Source organism: Balaenoptera physalus (assembly GCF_965194825.1).
Source record: "Balaenoptera physalus genome assembly, chromosome: 4".
Lineage (NCBI taxonomy): Eukaryota > Metazoa > Chordata > Mammalia > Artiodactyla > Balaenopteridae > Balaenoptera > Balaenoptera physalus.
The window spans coordinates 137,736,313-137,758,594 of NC_138891.1; the positions used below are offsets into that span (position 1 = coordinate 137,736,313).

Consider the following 22,282-nt stretch of genomic DNA (forward strand, 5'->3'; position numbering starts at 1 on the left):
TGTACGTACCTCCCCTTTCAGCCCTTTTTTTCTAAGCATAGACATATAGTGTGGATATAGTCGATAGAACAGCTGAACAGTCTTTTTTCTCAACAGTATTTAGGTCTGAACAAGATAAATTTATAAATTATCCAGTTATTCCAAGATGAATTGTCCTTCGTGTACTGCTTAGGATTTTGATGGCTTTTTCTTCTCCAGTCTACTTTTTTTGCCATTTTACTGCAGACTGGTAACTCCTAGAAGAATAAAGGATGAAATAATTATGGAAATCTGCCCAGAAATTGTGCATGTGTTTGGACGAGGGAAAACGGGTTACGTCTAAGAAAACCAAAACTGGTCGCATGTGGGCTTGACCTCGTGTTCTGTGGATGGGGACCGTTGTATTTTTCCATCCTGCCCAGAAGGAGGGTGACACAGTGATGCCCAAGCACCCAGGTGACCACTGTGACCTGTAGGAAGAAGATACCTGGGCTCGAAGAGGCTGTGCCTGGCTCCGTTACTGTCTGGCCAGGGCTCCTGGCTGTGATACCTGACTTCGGAGCCCGAGTGCCATATGGGAGCTGGGAGATGCCCAGCCTCGTCTGGGAGGTCCCCATTCCCCAGGTCACACACACCAGGGGACTCTAACAAACCTCGCTAAAGAGAAAGAATTTGTCCGTTTACCTCTTCAAGGGACCAGGGTAGGGGGAGTGAGAACGCCAGCAGCCTGACCACGGGGGGCAGCGCCTGGGCAGCCGTCCAGCACCAACCGCCTGAAGGCAGCTATCAGCACCCACAGATGGCAAAGAGGAGACAGGCAGTTATTACAGGCAGTGGCCGGGAAACTGCACGGTCTCGGCAAAGTGTGTTTACAACATGTGAACATCACGGCTGGTGTTGGCTGGGGTGGAGACGTGTAATAAAACAGCAAATAAGAGCTGGAGAGTGCTTTGGCTGTAGAGCTCTGACTCGGGACTTTTTCTAGCTGAAGATAACATTCACTGTCTTAAACGAAGGTGGGTTGCCTTTTCAGGGGAAAGCGAGAAGCCCTGGAATGGGACTTGGACAGATTCGGGTTCTTTTAGATGTTTCTCTGTTTTAGTACTTGACTCTCCTGGAATCTAAAAACAGCATACTTTTGGGGAGAGGGGGGGTGTGTTCATTATTTTTTTGTTGAGTTAAAATTCATGTAACATAAAATTTACCGTTCAGCCATTTAAAAGTGTACAGTTAAATGGCTTTTAGTACATTCACGATGTTGTGCAGCCATCACCACTATCTAGTTCCAGGACATTTTCACCTCCCCAAAGGAAACCCTCTCCGTTACTCCCCTTCCCCTGTCCCTGGCAACCACTAATCTACTTCCTGTGTCTATGAATATTTCGTACAAAAGGATTGGTACAATAATGTGGTATTTTGTGTTGGGCTTCTTTCGCTTAGCATGTTTCCAAGGTTCACGCACGTTGTAGTGTGTACCAGTACTTCATTGCTTTTTATGGCCGAATAATGTTCCATTGTATGAATAGACCACATTTTGTTTATCCATTCATCAGCTGGGTTTCTACCTGTTGGCTCTTGTGAATAGTACTGTATGGATATTCATATACAAGTTTTTGTTTGAACACTATTTTCATTTCTTTCGGGTCTATACCTAGGAGTAGAATTACTCAGTCATGTGGTCATTCTATATTGAACTTATTGAGGAACAACCAAACTTTTCCTCAGTGGCTGCCCCATTTTACATGCCCACCAGCAATGCATGAAGGCTCCAATTTCTTCTCAGTCTCAGTAACACTTATTTTCAGGGTTTTTTTTGATGATAGCTATCCTAGTGGGTGTGAAGTGGTATTTTGTGGTTTTGACTTGCATTTCCCTAATGACTAAAATTTTGAGTATCATTTCATTTACTTATTGGCCATTTGTATATCTTCCTTGGAGAAATTCCTATTCAAGTATTATGTCCATTTTTTAACTATGCTATTTGTCTTTTTGTTGTGATTTGTAAGAGTTCCTTATATCAGTACATTCTGGATACTGGTCCTTTACTGGATATATGATTTGCAGATATTTTTTTCCCATTCTTTAGGCAGTCTTTTCACTTTTTTGATAGTGTCTTTTGATGCATAAAATTTTTAAATTTTTGATGAAGTCCAATTTTTCTGTTTTTTCTTCTGTTGCTTGTACTTTTGGTGAATATCTAAGAAACCATTGCCAAATCCAAAATCATGGAGATTTACCCCTGTGTTTTCTTCTAAGAGTTTTATAGTTTTAATTCTTACATTTAGGTCTTTGATTCGTTTTAATTTGTGTTTTCGTGTTTTGTTTTTGTTTTTTTGTTTTTCATAGATGAATATTAAGTATGTAGTAAGGATAAAATTAACTCATAGCACACATGCAATTCAAACATGTAAAATTAAACAATCTACCGTTGGGAAATGCAAACAACATATGTGCCAAAACTTCTAAAAAATACATGATAAACACAATAACCATATTATTGTATATAACCAGAGATATTAGATATCTCTGGGATGGAAGGGGGGTGGGTTTGGGGCAAGTGCATGCATTCTGATGTTCTGGAAACATTTTTTTTTTCTTTAAATTTAATTTTTTATTTTATATTAGAGTATACTTGATTTACAATGTTGCATTAGTTTCAAGTGTATAGCAAAGTGATTCAGTTATACATACACATATGTCCATTCTTTTTTAGATTCTTTTCCCATATAGGTTATTTCAGATTTTTGAGTAGAGTTCCCTGTGCTATACAGTAGGTCCTTGTTGATTATCTATTTTATATATAGTAGTGTGTATATGTTTATCCCAAACTCCTGATTTATCCCTCCCCCCACCTTTCCCCTTTGGTAACCATAAGTTTGTTTTTGAAGTCTGAGTCTGTTTCTGTTGTGTAATTAAGTTCATTTATATCATTTTTTTTTAAGATTCCACATATAAGTGATATCATATGATATTTGGCTTTCTCTGTCTGACTTACTTCACTTAGTATGATAATCTCTAGGTCCATCCATGTTGCTGCAAATGGTATTATTTCATTCTTTTTTACAGCTGATATTCCATTGTATATCTGTACCACATTTTCTTTATCCATTCCTTTGTCGATGGACATTTAGGTTACTTCCATTGTCTTGCCTATTGTAAATAGTGCTTCAGTGAACATTTCGGTGCATGTATATTTTCTTTTCTTTTTTTTTCTGGCCATGCTGTGTGGCATGCAGGATCTTAGTTCCCCGACCAGGGATCAAACCCGTGCCCCCTGCATTGGAGAGGACAGTCTTAACCACTAGACCGCCAGGGAAGTCCCCCACCCCCTTTTTTTGCATGTACCTTTTCGAATTATGGTTTTCTCAGGGTATATGCCCAGTAGTGAGATTGCTGGGTCATATGGTAGTTCTATTTTTAGTTTTTTAAGGAACCGCCATACTGTTCTCCATAGTGGCTGTATCAATTTACATTCCCACCAACAGTGCAAGAGGGTTCCCTTTTCTCCACACCCTCTCCAGCATTTATTGTTTGTAGACTTTTTGATGATGGCCATTCTGACTGAGTTAATTTTTGTACATGGCGTGAGGTGGGGCTCCAACTTCATTCTTTTGTGTGGAAATCCAGTTGTTTTGCACGTGCAAAGCCATCTGTTGAAGAGACTGTTCTTTTGAAGGGTCTTGGAATCCCAATTAACTATAGAGAGATGGATTTAATTCTGGACTTTCATTTTTTTCTATTGATATATATGTTTATCCTTATGCCAATACCACACGTTCTGATTATTGTAGCTTTGTAGTAAGTTTTGAAGTGGGGAAGTAAGAGTCCTTCAACTTTGTTGTTCTTTTTCAGAATTGTTCTGGATTCCTTGAAATTCCATATGAATTTTAGGATCAGCTTGTCAATTTCTGCAAAAAAGCCAAGTGGGATTTTGATAGGGATTGCATTGATTCTGTAGATCACTTTGGGGAGTATTGCCGTATTATCAATATTATCTTCTAATCCATGAACACAGAATGTCTTTCCATTTATTTAGGAACACATATATTTTGAGGTAGGTAAAATTATAAACTTGGAAAGTAAAGTTCTTGAGCATTGAGGTATTCTGTGAAACAGGCTTTGTTTCAGTGTACCTGAAAAACTTTCAGAAACGTTTAATCATTTTAACCCAACCCAGGTTATTGAGTACAGTTGAATCTTTCTTTAAGGAGCTTTGAAAGCGTTAGCCATTCATTCTTTCAGTGGCCATCTGAGCGCCTAAAATGTGCCAGTAGGTGCCAGGGTGCAACAGAGAGCAAAATTGGCAAGACCGTGCCCTCATTCTGGTGGGGATGGGGGAAGCTGGATGATAAAATATACGAGTTGATAGGTGGTGTTGAGTGCTGTGGGAACCGTGAAGAAGGGAGGGGAGGGTGAGTGTTGCTGAGACGGTGCCGTTGGAACAAGCACAGAGGCTCTGGTGTGTTTGAGGCCAGGGAGGTTGTCACAGAGCAGGCGAGGGATGGGGAGAGTGTAGGAAACGACGCTGCAGAGGAAGGGGGTAGGGAGGACGTCTGATCTTGTTGGTCCTTTAAAGCTGGAGTCTGATAGTGGCCCCTGAGTTGGGGGCGGCTGCCCAGCAGAGTGGCACAGCCTGGCTTCCCTTTTAGGTGCTAGAACCATTTCTAGCTGCTCTACTGGGTGGGGTCAGGCAGAAGCAGGGAGACCATTTAGGAGCTGTTGCTGTAATATGGGTGGGCCAGCAGGGACGTGTTTGGATTCTGAATGTCCTTTGAAGGCGTTGCTAACAGGCTTTGTTCGCGGAGCGGATGTGGGACATAAGGGGGAAAGAGGAGTCCAGTACGACTTGCAGGTTTCTGCCAGGTTTTTGGCTTGAGAAGCTGAAAGGATGTGATAGGGAGACTGGGGAGCAGGGGCCCCGTGGGCTGGGCGGGGAGACCAGGGGCTCCCGCTGGAAGGTGTTAGTTTGAGCGTCTGGAAGATGTTCCAGTGTGACGTCCATGGGCTGTGGGATACGAGTTGTATTGGATGAGTTTAAAAAGACAACTTTTTGTTGTCAGCCAGTTCCATGTAACTTTTTGTTGTCACCCAATTCCATGTAACCCCGCTCCAAAGAGCTGGAGCTCTTTGCTCCAGCTTCCTGTCCTCTGCTGCAGTGATTAGGTAATGAGGGTGAGCAGCCCCCTTGATGAATTTGCAAGATGTCGGTGGGATGAGGGCGACACCGTCATCTGTCCCCCCCCCCCCCACAAGCCTTGCCGATGGCAGCTGACCTCCGTAGAGAGCGCACTGTGTGCTGAGGACCTGGTGTGCATCCCTGTATAGACTTACAGCATGTCTTGAGGTTGGACCCAGACTAAGCAACTTGTGCAGGATCACAGCCGGCAAATAGCAGAGGGAGGACCCAGACCCTGTCTGACGGCCTCCAGCACCGTGCTCTGGAGCAGGACCCCCAGCTGTTTCATGTCAGTATCTGTGGCTCACATAAGGGGTCAGGGATGCACCTCTTTGCTTTCTTCATTAGCCAAACGAGGCAGATCCGATTATTAGCCCCATTTTACTGGTGAAGTTAACTAACTTGCCCCATGTCATATGGCTGCTCAGTGGTTGTTAGGGGTTGAATTGTGTCCTCCAAAATAGACCCGTCCTAACCCCCAGTATCTCAGAGTGTGGCCTTACTTGGAGATCTGATCTTTACAGAGCCAGTCAAGTTAAGACGAGGTCATTATCCAGTATGACTGTATCCTTATAAAAGGGGGAAATTTGGACACAGACACAGACATGCAGAGAGGGAAGACGCCATGAGAGAATGAAGGCAGAGATCCAGGTGATGCAATTAAAAGCCAAGGAATGCCAAGATTGCCAGCAAACTGCCAGAGGCTAGAAGAGCAGCCTGGAGCAGATTGTCCCTCACAGCCTCGGAAGGAACCGGCCCTGCCGACACCTTGATCTCAGACTCCTGGCCTCCATTTCTGTTGTTGTAGGCCTCCCTGCGGGTGGTGCTTTGTTACAGAAACCCTAGCAAACTGATACAGTGGTAGAACCAACATATACTGAACACTTAGGTGCTTGGGACCCAGCATTGAACACACGGTTCCTGCTCTCATGGAACATAAGGCTTTGCTGGTAGCAGACAGACAGCGAATAAATACGTGCCGTCGGGTGCTGAATGCTAAGAGGAGAAGTTAACGAGGAGAGCTGGTAGCAAGGAAGGAGGATGGGTTGCTAGCTCAGACAGGGACGGCTCTCTGATAATGTGACATTTGAGATTTGAGCAGAGGCCTGGATGCATCGAGCTAGCTGGTGGGGAGGCCATCTGGGGCACGGGCCTGAGTCCAAGGTCCGGCAGGGGGCGGGCGTGGCTGGAGAGGAGAGGTGATAGGGGATGCGGGAGGAGAGGTAGCCAGGGCAGGTCACCGGGCTTTGTCCTGCGGTGGAGGGACGCCACTGAGCTCCCAGGAAGGCTCTGAGCAAGGTGACCCATCGCTGCCTTTCTCAGTAGAGGAATCCCTCTGGCCGATGCGTGGGGAATGAGCCTGATCGCGGGAGGCTGTGGGTGGGAGCGGGCAGCCTCAGCACCCGGATCAGAGTTACTGGACGTGGAGGGTTTGGGAAGGTTCTGGAGAGAGCGAGCCTTGATCAGCTTAGCGATCACTTACTTCTGGGAGACTCGCGACTTCTGCATTCAAGGCTACGTGATAGGAGTTGGTGTGAATAAAAAATTTTCTTAAGGCTTTCGTGATGCTTAGACTTCTTGGACTCTTGTGTGGACACAGAAATTCAGTGAGTAAATTAGTGACGAATTAGTAAAAAATGCAAGCAGAAACAATATCGTGGTGTGCAAAGTTAGGTGCAGTTGTGTTCTAATTAAGGTGGACGATTGCGAGTTATAAAACATAAACCGTATACTCAACAGCAGAAGTGCATCTGGCTCAACTTGACAAGAGAAAACTGAGCCCCAAGAGGTCTTGGTTTGTCAGACTATAGACAGGTTCTAATTGTATTGTTTTTAAAACTTGCTAAACTTTCAGTATCATTTTTAGAATCTTTCTGTATTATGGAAAAGTTTATCTTTTATAGTTTTATGTGTATCAACCTGAATAGGGTAATTTTTGCTTCATTGTTTATCTGAGACTTCAAGCTGTCACCTTTCACTGATCATTTTTAGATAAATTTTAATCAAGTGCATTTGAGCCCTATGAACCCAACCACTGTACCAAGCCTGGGGTACAACTTTGATTATGGAAATGAAGGATAGTTTATTTAAACTCTGTACATTTAAAAAACCTTAGCACTAAAGCTTCTTTTTTTTTTTTTTAAAGATTTATTGATTGATTGATTGATTGCTATGTTGGGTCCTCGTTTCTGTGCTAGGGCTTTCTCTTGTTGCAGCAAGCGGGGGCCACTCTTCATCGCAGTGCGCAGGCCTCTCACTATCGTGGCCTCTCCCGTTGCGGAGCACAGGCTCCAGATGCGCAGGCTCAGTAGTTGTGGCTCACGGGCCTAGTTGCTCCGCGGCGTGTGGGATCTTCCCAGACCAGGGCTCGAACCCGTGTCCCCTGCATTAGCAGGCAGATTCTCAACCACTGCGCCACCAGGGAAGCCCTACATCCACATTCTGAGGTACCAGGGGTCAGGGTTTCAACATATGAATTTTGGGGACACAGTTCAGCCCATAACACGGTGTGATAATGAACTGCAATTTGTCTCTCCACATATCAACTGTTTAAAAAAGTTCATTTCTGGTGGAAGCCCAGGTGGCTTTTCGTCACGTGCCTCATGGAAGAGTAGAGCGTTATTTATTAATCTTTTTTTTTTACTGCCCTGGAGCACTGTGAAGAACTTCAGCTCTTGTGTGTGTAGTAATACAAGATGTGCCCGGAATTTCCGAGTCCCTCAGGGCAGCCTTCCCGACTGCCTTAGTGCACTGGGGCTGCTGTAACAATACCACAGCCTGGGGGGCTTATCAGCAACAGACATTTATTTCTCAGTGTTCTGGAGGCTGAAGTCAAGGTCAAGGTGTAGGCAGATTCAGTGTCTGGTAAGGGCCCTCTTCCTCGTTCACAGCTGGCCGTCTTCGGTCGTGTCCTCACGTGGTGGAAGAGCAGGGATCCCACTCTCCAGGGCTCCAGCCTCATGACCTAATCACCTCCCAAAGGCCCACCTCCTAAGACCATCACACTGGGGGACACAGACATTTAGACCATGACCCTCATGACTTGTGCCCCACCTGACTGCCCCTCAGCAGCTCTGCACCAGCTTCTCTGTGGGGCTGTTTGCGGGGTGTCTTTTAGGGGAGTTCAGCCCTCCAGGTTGGGCTTCCCCATCTGTCTCCCTGTGAGGACCCTTGCAGTCCTCCTCCCACTGAGACACAGTCGAAACTGCTGCCCGTGATCCCTGCTGGACCAGACTCTGCTTAGCAAGTGAGCTGGAGTCAGGCCATGAGCCCCTCTCAGCCCACGTGATGCCTGCTTCCACCTTGTCGACTCACTTTTGGGCCCCCATCTGGTAGAGAAATGGTGTCTCAGTCTAGGGCATTTATTTTAGTCATTTTCCAGCAACCTATGCTGCTGTCTGGGGTGGTGACCTTGAGGGTAGAAGGTGTCACATAAATGGGGTGTCAGGGTCATATTGGAAAGACATGGGCCTAAATGCCTTCTGAGAAGAGACCAAACTTAAAGGATGTTGTTGGCAATTAGTGACTCCTTTCGCTTGTAAATAAAGTAGATCCTGGACCTCTGCAGGGGAGTGGTGAGCACAGGGCCCATTTGTTTCTGGCGGTGTTCTGGTCTTCCTGGCCCCGGGGCTTGAGAGGTGCAGCTAATGGAACTCCCGTTCCTAATGCGTGAAGCCTGCCCCATCCTGTGCCACTGTCCTGTCATCCTTCTTTTGGTGGGTGATGCCCTAGGTGGCATCATTGCTTCTTACCCTACCCCAGGTTCTCCGGAAGGAGCTGAGAACTGGCAAGCGCTTTGCTGTTCAGGGTTGAGAGAATGACCTCACCGTGAGCCACTCAAACACCATAAGGCTGACATGGTCCTGCTGGAAAAGAGCATTTCTTTTTGCTGAAGGGAGTCTGATAGGCTTCCAATAATTGATAGCTAGGATACTCTATTTATTTTGCATCTGAGCCAAGGATTTTTTTTTTTTTTTTTTTTTTGCTGGTCTTCCTTTCATATCTGCTGGAGGGATGGAAATAGTCCAGATCTGGACAGGTGAATTAGTCTTCCAGTAATCTTATGACAAAAGCTCATCTGAAAAAAAAAAATAAGGCTCATCTAGCAGAAGTGAGTTTATGGATAAGGAAAAGGGCTGTGGTTTCCTTGCGTGTTATAAACACTATCAAAAAAGCTAAGAAACCAGAAATATCATGTCAGGACTGAACTGTGTCGTCCCCCCAATCCCCGCCTCAGCCACTAAATGCATACGTCAGAGCACCCCCTAGTGTGACCGTATCTGGAGAGAGGGTTTTCAGGAGGTAAGGTGAAATGAAGTCATAAGCGGGGGGTCCTAATCCAATAGGACTGTGGCCTTAGCAGAGCGAGCTCTCTCCCCTCCACATGAGGACACAGTGAGAAGGCACCGTCTACAAACCAGGAGGAGAGCTGAGTCAGTCGGTACCTTGATCTGGGACTTCCAGTCTCCAGAATGGTGAGAAATACATTTCTGTTGTTTAAACCACCCAACCTGTGGTATTTTGTTACGGCAAACTAATACAGAAGGAAATAAGTTTAAGCTGGGCTATTTTTCAAAAAGGACGACTGATTTGAACATGAACACCAATATACAAGCTTGCATCTGAGCAGGCATTCCCATTTATTTATCTTTTTAAATGGTCTTCTCTTTTTTCCCTTTTTTTTTTACAACTTTGCTGTACAATAAACTACACGTATATAAAGTGTATAATGGATGAGTTCTGACGTGTGGGTATCCCTATGAAACCATCACCATATAAGATAATGAGCATGTATCCGTCACCCCCAGAAGTTTCTTCCTGGCCTTTTGTGGTCTCTCCTCCCTCCCTCCCCCCTCCCCCCCATCCCCAGGCAACTGCTGATCTGCTTTCTATCACCATCGACTAGTTTGCATTTTCCAAAATTTTATATAAACAGACTCATACAGTATATACTCTTTTTTTTTTTTTTCCTGGTCTGCCTTCTTTCGCTCAACCAAGCTATTCTGAGAGCCATCCAAGTCCTATGTATTGATAGTTTTTGCCTTTTTACCACTGAGTAGGATTTTATGGATATACACCATTTATTTATCCATCTGCCTGTTAATGGACATCGAGTTGCTTCCAGTAGGTATATATTTAACTTTAAAAAACTGCCAAATTGTTTTCCAAAGTGTCATTTTACACCACACCAGCAGTTACGAGAACTCCAGTTCTTCCATATTCTTGCCAACGCTTGGTACGGGCAGTCTTTTTTTTTAAATTGAAGTATAGTTGAGTTCCAATATTTTATTAGTTTCAGGTGTACAACATAGTGATTCAGTATTTTTACAGATTATACTCCATTAAAAGTTATTACAGGATAATGGCTCTAATTCCCTGAACTGTACAATATATCCTTGTTGCTTATCTATTTTATACATAATAGTTTGTATCTCTTAATCCCATACCCCTAATTTGCCCCTCACCCTTTTCCTCTTCCCTTTGGTAACCACTAGTTTGTTTTCTATATCTGTGAGTCTGTTTCTGTTTTAGGTATACATTCATTTGTATTTTGTTTAGAGTCCACATATAAGTGATATCATAACACTTGTCTTTCTCTCTGTCTGACTTATCTCACTAAGAATAATATTCTCTAGGTCCATCCACATTGCTGCAAATGGCAGAATTTCATTCTTTTTTATGGTTGAGTAATATTCCATTGTGTGTATATATGTGTATATATCATTGTGTGTATATATGTGTGTGTATATATATATATATACACACACACACACCACATCTTCTGTATCCATTCGTCTGTTAATGGGCATTTAGGTTGCTTCCATGTCTTGGCTATTGTAGACACTGCTGCTGTGAACATTGGGGTGCATGAATCTTTTCAAATAAGTGTTTTTATTTTTTCCAGCTTTATACTCAGGAGTAGAATTGCTGGATCATATGGTAACTCTGTTTTTAGTTTTAGTTTAGGGACCTCCACACTGTTTTCCATAGTGGCTGCACCAACTTATATTCCCACCAACGATATATGAGGGTTCCCTTTTCTCCACATCCTAGCTAGCATTTATTTGTAAACTTTTTGATGATAGCCACTCTAACAGGTATGAGGTGGTACCTCATTGTGGTTTTGATTTGAATTTCTCTAATAATTAGCAATGTTGAGCATCTTTTCGTGTGCCTGTTAGCCATCTGTATGTTTTCTTTGGAAAAATGTCTGTTGAGGTCTTCTGCCTGTTTTTTTGATTGGGTTGTTTGTGGGTTTTTTTTTTTTTGTTCTTGTTTTTTTTGATATTGAGTTGTCTGAGCTCTTTGTATATTTTGGATATTAACCTCTTGTCACTGATAACATTTCCAAATATTTTCTCCCATTCTGTAGGTTGTCTTTTTGTTTTGTTGATGGTTTCCTTTGCTGTGCAAAAGCTTTTAAGTTTAATTACATCCCACTTGTTTATTTTTGCTTTTATTTCTTTTGCCTTAGGATGCAGATCCAGAAAAATATTGGTATGATTTATGGCAGAGTGTTCTGCCTATGTTCTCTTCTAAGAGTTTTACAGTTTCAGGTCTTTACATTTAATCCATTTTGGTCTTTAATCCATTTTGAGTTTATTTTTGTATATAGTGTGAGGTAATATTCTAATCTCATTGTTTTACATGTGGCTGACCAGTTTTCCCAGCAACACTTATTGAAGAGACTGTCTTTTCTCCCTTGTATATTCTTGCCTTCTTTGTCATAGATTAATTGACCATAGGTGCGTGGGTCTATTTCTTGGCTCTTTATTCTGTTCCATGGATCTGTGTGTCTGTTTTTGTGCCAGTACTATGCTGCTTTGATTACTGTAGCTTTGTAGTATAGTCTGAAGTCTGGGAGGGTGATTCCTCCAGCTTTGTTCTTTTTTTCTCAGGATTGCTCTGGCAATTCAGGGTCTTTGTGGTTTCATATGAATCTTAGGATTATTTGTTCTAGTTCTGTGAAAAATGTCCTGGGTAACTTGATAGGGATCATATTCAATCTGTACATTGCTTTGGGTAGTATGGCCATTTTCACAATATTAATTCTTCCAATCCAAGAGCACGTGTTATGGCAGTCTTTTCATTTCTGCCATCTTAGTGTAGTAGTATCTCCCTATGGCTTTTGCATTTCCCAAATAACTAATGATCAGAAAGTTAGTTCAGGGGACTTCCTTGGTTGGTCCAGTGGGTAGGACTGTACACTCCCAATGCAGGGGACCCGGGTTCGATCCCTGGTCGGAGAACTAGATCCCATATGCATCCCGCAACTAGGAGATCCTGCATGCCACAACTAAAGATTCTGTATGCTGCAACGAAGATCTGGCACAGCCGAAATAAATAAATATTAAAAAAAGAAAAAGAAAGTTCATGATCATTGTAAATTTCTTTTTTTTTTTTTTTTTTTAATTATTTTTTGGCTGCGTTGGGACTTTGTTGCTGCGCATGGGCTTTCTAGTTGCGGTGAGCGGGGGCTACTCTTCGTTGCGGTGCGCGGGCTTCTCATTGCGGTGGCTTCCCTTGTTGCGGAGCACGGGTTCTAGGCACGCGGGCTTCAGTAGTTGTGGCACGTGGGCTCAGTAGTTGTGGCTCGCGGGCTCTAGAGTGCAGGCTCAGTAGTTGTGGCGCACGGGCTTCGTCGCTCCATGGCATGTGGGATCTTCCCGGACCAGGGCTCGAACCTGTGTCCCCTGCATTGGCAGGTGGATTCTTAACCACTGCACCATCAGGGAAGCCCTGTAAATTTGTTTTAATCCTATGGAAATACAACACAAAGAGAGCTCTGAGAATCTGCACTGTTTCTTTGTATGTAATAGCAAAAAAAATTGGAAATGACCACCCTCAGTAGGGGAGTGGCAGTAGGATAAGACATGACACAGCAGCATCCAACTGTAGTGACTAACATGAAACTACATACGCAGCATCCAGCTGTAGTTACTAACACGAAAGATGCTCACAGTAAAGTAAGGGGGCAAAAAAAGACAGGTCGAACCGTTCAGGTATAGCGGTGTTGTGTGTGTGTGTTTGTGTGTGTGCGTGTGTGTTTATGTAAAAGAAGAAAGGAGTGAAGGGGGATTGTATAGGAGTGGACAAGATCTAGAAGCCTTTTGTTGTTGGCCTAGTTTACTTCCAGTTTTTCATAATTCTAAAGGAGGCTCTAATGAGCATCTTTCTGCCTGTGGCTATTTTTGTAAGGTATGTCTCCCGTGGTGGAGCTGCTGTGTCAGTGAACGTAGAGTTAAATCTTTGGACACACAGCTTTATTTTGTGTGGACTTTATTTTGCTGCACTAATTAAATTGTCTGCACGGTGCCAGAGCCATGCCTTTCAGCTGCTGTGTTTACATCTTTATCTGGCAGGACCGTGTTCTCCACCCCAGCCTAACCACTCTTCTATTCCAGAATTTTTCTACCATTCCCAGGTGGTCTTCTTCCAGATGAACTTTAGAATCATTTGCAAAATTTTTAAAAACTCTTATGGGGGTTGGTTGGTATAGGTAACAGTTATTGTACATTTCAAGGAAAAGCAACGTCTTCACACAGTTGGGCTCTCCTCCCACAGGGAAATGTGGTGGTCTCTTCATTGATTAAAAAGCATTCACTTAGGTTCCTAAGCATTGAATTGTTCTTCTTATATAAGTCCTTCTTGTGTCTTAAATATATTAGCATTTATACATGTATTTCTGCTGTTACCAATGGGGTTATTTTCCACTATATGTTTTAACTGGTTGTTGCCATGTAGGAAACTATCAATTTATAGAATTTGGAAACCAGCCAACCTAGTGAATTTATTTCTAAGTTTTTTCAGCTAATCGTGTTGAGTTCTTTGGGTAGACAGGTGTACATATCATCAACCAGCCCTGAGTTTGTGTTTTTTCCCAGTGTTTTGTTAGCATTTTCTGGAACAAGGTTAAATAATAATGATACTATCAGTGTATCAGTAACAGTAACGTTAGCTGCTGTAACAAAGAAGTCCAAAAATTCAGTGCCACCATAAGACTGAAGTTTCTCGCTCATGAATCAGTTCTGCTTGCTGGTCCAGGTTGGGCAGCTCTCTTCCATATGGTCATTCCAGAGACTCAAGCCAGGGACTCTGCCATCTTTAACATGTGCCTTCCAGAGTTGCTCTATTCACTGCCGCTCTGTCCCACAGGAAGGAGGAAGAGCATGTAGGTGCACGCTTAGACCTTAATGGCACATGTTACTTCCACTCATATCTTCAAGGGAGAAAAATATCAGCTGGTCCAGCAGCCCTGGCCCAGCTGTACCCTTTAGCACAGGAGGGGACTTGGTTTAGGTGGGCGGTCCCCATCCCTGCTCCTACCTGGCGTGCACTAATCTTAATGGGAGTGCCTCAGCCCTGCAGATCCATCGTATTGCTTGTCTCATCAAGGATCAGCTTGTTCCTTATTTACTAACCTTAATAACTTCTTATCTTTATATGACAAGAAATATATGTCATTTCAAACTACCTGATCAGTTTGTAAGGTATTAATTGTGTTTTTCCCAAGCAGCACAGTTCTGCCTTACATTTTACTCATATGCTTTTGGTGGTTATTATCTGGCTTAAGCCAGATTCTCCCAATACCTGAGATATGTCTTGGAAGTAAATTTGTTGGAAGGTGTGCTGATTCAGATATTGTGGGGTGAAGGAAGGAACACCGAGCTTGGGGACAGAGCACCAGGGTTCATGGTCAGACTCACCACTTCTCAGCTTGGGGCAGACGTGCTGGTTGCCACCCACTCACCCCCTCTTCCTTCTTGTCAAATGAACCCAGGTATGTTTAGGGGTCAGGTGGTAAAGTGCTACAGGGTGGTAGCCCCCATCTTCCAGCCCCAGTGGTGAATATTATTGTTTGAGGACTTAATCCTAGTTGTTCTATTTTCCTTTAGACACAGGCACATGACCTTCTCTGACCATGAGATGTGGCCAGCCGGCTTCTGGAAAGGATTTCCTCTAATACAGAGACAAAAAAGGAACAAACTTTTTTTTTTTTTTTTTTTTTTACTGCTCTCTGTAGTCATGTGAGAATTTAATGCCTGATATGTGACAGATATCTGAGGTTATGGCAGGAAAAGACTGAAGATAAGTCAATTCACCGTTGGGAGCATATAAGCATGAAAAGGTTTGGGTTCTTTTAGGATGTCGTTGAGCCCTTGCATTAACCAAACGCAGAAGTAGGTTCCTCAAGACCGGGGTTTCTCAGCCTCGGCACTGTTGACCTTCTCCGATGGTCAGGACAGCTGGGGTGCTGTCCTGTGTGTTGTAGGGTGTTTATCAGCATCCTGGCCTCTGTCCCCCAGATGCCAGGAGCACCCCCTCTCCCCTACTGTGACAGCCAGAAATGTCTCCAGACATTGCCAAATGTCCCTTGGGGGAAAAATTACCCCAGTTTGAGAACCACTGCTTTGGACTTTTGGTTGTGAGGTGGTAGATTTCTTCACTGAGACTTGTATAGTCAGATATTCTATCCTTTTTTTTTTTTTTAATTTATTTATTTTTAATTTATTTATTTTTGGCTACGTTGGGTCTTTGTTGCTGCGCACGGGCTTTCTCTAGTTGCGGTGAGAGGGAGCTACTCTTTGTTGTGGTGCACGGGCTTCTCATTACGGTGGCTTCTCTTGTTTCAGAGCATGGGCTCTAGGTGCACAGGCTTCAGTACTTGTGGCACACGAGCTCAGCAGTTGTGGTGCACAGGCTTAGCTGCTTTGCGGCATGTGGGATCTTCCCGGACCAGGGCTGGAACCCGTGTCCCCTGCATTGGCAGGCAGATTCTTAACCACTGCGCCACCAGGGAAGTAGATATCCTATCCTTTACATCCAAAAGCTTCGTAACTGATCTGCAACCTTGGACCATCCTTAACCCATGGGGAGCCTGTTTCCTCTATGAGCTGATGCAGGCACACTTGTTTCTTGACAATAGGGGGGTGTGTGTGTCCTTAAAAATGCAGAATGTCCTGTGCTGATCTGTGCCCTTGCCATTGGCATTCCTGTGGTTCTTGCTGGAATCACGCTTTTCTGGAGCAACTGCCGATGATTTCCTGTCTCCCCATCTGCACAGGTTTCCTCCTAAGTACAGAACCTCCTCATATTTCTGAGGAGATCGTGTTCTTCCAGCACCTGCTTTATGCCAGCCACACGTCTGCCTCTCGGATCTGAGTGTCCCGGGCAGTTTTACAGCTGCTGGGGTTTGGAGAGGAGAGGCAGCGTTGGGCTTGAGTTGATCTGGAGAGAGTAAGCCAGGCTCTCAGGCCTTGGTCACCGTTCCTGGGCGTGTTGTTGGTGGTCCCCCGACCCAGAGCTGGTTCTTTCACTGTCGCCTGCTTCTGTGCACAGAGCTCATCTCAGGGACGGGGCAGCCGAGGGAAAGCACCGAGGAACGGGACCGCGGGTGGGATTCAGGCCAGATCTGAACGGGCGGCGCTTCACGGGAGACGTGTGTTCTTCGCCTCCCAACCTGAGGCTGAATTATGTTCCCTTGCCGCTGGGGCCGCACGTGCTCTACCCCCAGTCCTGGTGCCTTCCGGTTCCCGAGGCCCTTGTGGGCTGGCGGAACCCAAGCACCCGGGGAGGACGCACCCCAGGCCCTGAACAGCCATTCGGAAGTCCTTCTGCTCTGGCAGTGAGGATCGGGAGGTGCCGCTGGGACTTTTAGTCCCAACATGTAGTCTCATTTGAGCATGCCAGTTCTGTTCTCCCGGGTATGAATTTGAAAGAATATCGAGTTCTACCAGTAAAACTTTTGGGACTGAAGCCTGTTTGGAATTTTAATGAGACTCTCTACCCAAAATGTTCTTTCTTCCCTTCTGGCTCTTAACAAGTTGGTTTTTAGGCTTTTGGTTTGTTTGTTAAATATGTCATTTGTATGCGGATTAAAATAAGTTCAAAAAGCAGAAAAATAACATATTTCCAGACATTTTGTCATCTAGTATCTGAATGGTATGCTTACTTTTATTAATGTATCTGTTGTATAGATTGTGGTTATAAATCCTTAATTATTTCAGTATTCGCTGCATCGTATGTATTTCAGGGTTTAGACTGTACCCTGAAGGGCATGTTTGCCCCACGTGTTCATTTTCCTTCCCTGTGGTTTACTGTGGAACTCAGTTGCCTTGACCTTCACCTGTCATTTTCCATCATTAGCTCCCTGCCAAATAGTGATTCCCTTTAGTGAGCCCCTGTTATCTGCTTCCCACCCATTATTTTTCAAACCTAGAATCCTCCAAAATCAGTGCCACATGACTCCTTTTACTGATAAAGACACCGAGTGAAGCTCAGGCTCTTGTGCATACAGTGTTTCCGCCCAGCCAGCGCGCCTGCAAAGCCCATGGGGCTGGGGGTGGCGCGTGGACGTGAGGGAGGGCCGAGGACCAGCACTGCACTCGGCAAAGAATAAAGTCTGGAAGCACAGAAAGCGCTGGGAAGCATCACAGTAGCCCCTGAAGTTCCCACGTGGGAGACAGGGAAAGTAGGTGTCAGTGGTGAGAGCGAGTGACTTTTACAATCTAAATGTAATAAATTCAGAAGGGGGAGAAGAGCCATATTTGAGCACGTGTGTCGTAGCCTGCCTTCTGTGAGGTAGCGAAGCGTTTGTTGTGATGCTTCACGACGTGGTTTTCTGACCTAGTGTTAGATTCCGGAGTCGTGTTAGCCAGGAGCCTGGGATGGCCCCCGGTGCTGTGTCCCACGTGCATGTGCGTGTACATGCGGGTACATGTGTGTGATCCTGATGCCCTGGGGGGTGGAAGTGGAGTGAACACCCTGGACGCCTCTGCTCCCTTTGGAGTCTGACCTGCAGGACCAGCCTGCGAGTAGGCAGCAGCTTGTGACAGGCTGGACGGCTGGTGCGGGCCCGAGCCCGACTCTGACCCAGGTCCGCCCGTCCCGAGCCTGTGCTCTTCATCCTGTTGCCCCTGCCGTTGCCTTCCTGATCTTTCTCAGGAGCTAGGCCAGCAAAGCACTCCCTCTGCAGCAGAACCCTCCAGGTAAACTGACAAAAATGAGTTTCTGAACCTGCCAAGCCGAGGCCCAGGCCCAGGGCTCGATCGGGTGGTTCTTCCCGCAGATGGTTAGTTACTGCCCCCCCTGTGCCCCTCGGCCGAGGCCTGGCCTGGGGGCTGCTGCCCTCACCTCTCAGCCACGTTTTGTAAGGTCTCCGGGCGTGTAGATGCTCAGCCTTTAGTCGTCCTCCTACACAAGCAGCATGGTGTTTGTTCAGAAAGTGCAAGTTAATATAAGCTACAACACTAAGGTAAAACTGATGGAAAAGAAATAATTTTTAGAAAATGAAAAGAAAAGAAATGTGTTCTAATGGGTCTCTGATGCAGGCGGTTGAGTGAGCCGGAGGCCCCAGCGCCCTGCTGTCAGCTTCAGTGCAAGCCGGGAGTGTGGGACGTGGATGAGGGTTGACTAATTGGGTGCACGGCCCCGCAGGTTTGCTGTAAGCGTCGAACAGAAGAAAGCAGTGCAGTGATTCTCCAGTCGGTGACCTTTTTGAGAAGGAAGCTCTTCCTTTACAAAGGAGTTATACTGGTGTCATTCCCCCAGTTAAACCAAAGCTGGCCTCGCTGGCTACCTGTGGATCCCAGCTCCCTGAATCGGCTCTCAGGGGCCTTGATGAGGTGCCAGTCTCCCCACCTGTCTCCTTCCCTCCCTCGCCCTCCCAAGCTGCTGCGGTGGCTCGGTCACTGCCATTTCAGGGACGGCCTGATGTTCCCCGGCGCGGCCTACTTAAATATGGGAAGTACTGGCCAGTTTGTTATTGCTCAGTGTCCTGTTTTTATTCTGTCTGAAGGGCGGAATTGCTGTTGCGGTCCTCTGGCAAGTATTAAATGAGTGTTCAAGCTTGTGCCAACTGGCCAGTCTTACTCACTGTTCAGCTTCGTTTTTGTGGCATGAAATGAACATCCTTATAAAGATGACTGACTTCCAGAAGGAAGACATGCCAGTACTTTACCATTTGCTTGATGAGAGCCATGCTTTCAAATTGGCTCCCTTACATCCTTTATAGACAAGCATCAGGCATTCTGAGGTCGGTGCTATCACTGGGAGAGCAGGTCTGGGCTATCTCTTCTGGGAACTTTTATCTATCTATCTATCTATTTATTTATTTAATTTTTATTGGATTATAGTTGATTTACAATGTTGTGTTCGTTTCTGCTGTACAGCAAAGTGAGTCAGTTATACATGTACATATATCCACTCTTGTTTTATATTCTATTCTCATATAGGTCATGACAGAGTATTGAGTAGAGTTCCCTGTGCTATAAGTAGGTCTTTATTAGTTATCTATTTTATATATAGTAGTGTGTATATGTACCTCTTCTGGGAACTTTTAAAGGAAACATTTAAAAATTCATTTTAAAGGCTAGAGCATTTTTAAATATAATTTAACTCCCCTCACCCATATTGTTAAATTACCCTAAAGTTTTAAAAATTGTGATAAAATACATATAACATAAAATTTATCATCTTAACCATTTTTAAGTGTATTAAGTTACTTTTTGAGTCCTTGGGCTACCCTTTTGGAATTTTTAATCATGTTTTTTACATAGAACCGTTCTAAATCATGCCGAGAGTCCTGGAGAATATCAGACTGTCAGACTGTATAATGTCAGAGTAAAACAAAGTGAAACGTAGACATTGCCTTGGGTGGAGTGAAGCGAGACACTTCCTGGTCTCTATTAGTGGAGCTCAGATGTGGTTCAAACTTTTTTTTTTTTTTCCAACTTAACATTTTGTATTTTATTACTTTGTTCTAAGGTCAGTCTGCTAAGCCTATGAATACAATGAGGTTAAAAATATTGTAATTATATCTTAAGGAATACTTTTAAAATAGTATAGTGCCTGGGTGAAATAAATAAGGAAGTTTAATTTCCTGTCTAATCATATTTTTCCTTTCTGGTTAGCACGTAAAAAAGTAATTTTGAAAACATGGCTATGTTTTCCTTCCCAATTAATCTGTTTCCCTGAGATATTTATTCTACAGTTGTAGAAGAACCTTTTTCTCTCTTTTTTAAAGTATACATCCTTTTCATTCAGAGTTAAAACAACAACAAAAAATATATATATATACGTATATATATGTATATATATATAATATTAAGCTTACTGGCCAGTCACTTTGGGTGTCTGTTTTCCTGAAAAACACAACCCAAACCATGAAGCTTCCCTGGAAATAGTCCCTGAGCTTTTCTCGCTGGAGAAGGCTCTTGCCAAAGCGAAATGCCCAGATGGAGGCTGGAGAGAGGAAGGCAGAGTCAGGGTGGCCTTCCCTGACCTGAACCAGGTCCAGTCTTGGCAGCTCTTGAACAGCTGGGAGGGGCATGAGGAGGGAATCAGGCATTTTCAACCCCTAAAGGGTGCGACTCAGTTCAAGGGGGCTATTTTGCCAATTAAGGGTTAAAAACTCTCACTCAGGACAGGCTGGACCAAGTCCCTGTGTCCCTTCAGGATTGTTAAAAGGAGGCCCTTTGTTCTCTGGTTGGGAAAGAGTTTTCAGTTTAGTCCAAGGTGTGGACGTCACTCGGGAGTTCATGTTCCTTGCAGCTCAAGGCCAGTCCGGCAAGGGCAGTTGGGGGAACACAGCATTCATTTTTTTCTTCTTTTTTGGTGGTAAGATATACACAACATATATTCAACTATTTTAACTATTTTTGAGTGTACGGTTCAGTGGCATGCAGCGTGTTTCATTGTTGTGCAGCTAGCACCACCATTCATCTCCAGAACTTTTGCATCTTCCCGAGCTGGAAACTCACTCCCCATTTCCCCCTCCCCCAGCCCCTGGTCACACTGCTTTCTGTCTCTATGGATTGACTACTCTAGGGACCTCATGTAAGTGGAATCATACAGCATCTGTCTTTTTGTGTCTGGCTTATTTCACTTAGCACAGTGCTTTCAAGGTTCATCCAGGTTGTAGCACGTGTCAGAATTTCCTTCCTTTTTAAGGCTGAATAATATTCCTTTGTGCATATAGACCACATTTTGTTCATCCATTCATCCATGAATGGCACTTGGGTGGTTTCCACTATTTGCCTATTGTGAATAATGCTGCAGTGAACATGGGTGTGCAAATATCTGTTTGAGCCCCTGCTTTCCGTTCTTTTGGGTGTGTGCCCGGAAGTGGGATTGCTGGATCAAATGGTAATTTGGTAAACAAAGCAAATGTTTAACATTTTGAGGAGCACTGCGGTTGCACCGTTTGACAGTCCCACCAGCAGTGCACAGCGCTCGGTTTTGAAACGTCCCAGGACAGGGCCGCTCTGAGTAGAATGTCGTCTTTTTCAAAAGCAGTGGCAGCTGAGGGCATCAGGCTTGATCCCACCTCCCAGAGAGGACGCAGCAGAACCCCTCCAGGTTCCTACTGAGAAGTGTCTTTGGGAGCCTAAAGTGGGCTGGCCGCGCTGGCCAGGCACTTCACTCGTGCCCAGGCCTGATGGCTTGGGCGCTGGCGTTGACAGCCCACAGGTAGAGGAGCTTCTGAATCGAGGGTGTCTGCCTGAAGAAAGCCGCCGGGCTGAACCAGCACACGGAGCTTTGACTATGTAGCAGCCAGATGGGGAATGAATCATTACGTCTAATGATCTCATTCTCTTTTAAGTTTGCCCTAAAAACATGGAGCTGTTTCCCCCATGGCCGTGCGTTAGTCCTCAGTGAGACAGAGGAAAAGTCTCACGTAGGTAGAATTTGAGATGCTACTTAGTACTACTCAGGTAGAAGGTGTCTTTGAGTGGGACCCACACCCACTTCCTGTGTAAATTAAGTCACACTGGGGGAGGTGGCACCCCGTCTAGGGGAAGCCTTTGTTTCCAAAAGTGCTTCCAATCTACAACATGGAAAACCTTTTCACCCGGCAATTCTGATCTCCAGTCTTACCACATTTTTTTTTTTTTTTTAAGATTTTTTTGATGTGGACCATTTGTAAAGTATTGAATTTGTTACAGCATTCCTTCTGGTCTGTGTTTTGGTGGTGTGGTTTTTTTTTTTTTTTTGGTTTTTTGGCCACGAGGCATGTGGGATCTTAGCTCCCCAACCAGGGATCGAACCCACACCCCTTGCACTGGAAGGCGAAGTTTTAACCACTGGACCACCAGGGACATCCCTCCGGTCTTACCACTTGCAAAA

General features: G+C 44.6%; 1 protein-coding gene across 6 annotated transcripts in view; it reads left to right on the forward strand.

Moving 5' to 3' along the window:
• The window catches only part of DOP1B (DOP1 leucine zipper like protein B), a 107,102-nt gene that overhangs the window by 6,405 nt on the left and 78,415 nt on the right, over positions 1 to 22,282 (forward strand). The gene's annotated exons all lie outside the window — the stretch shown is intronic.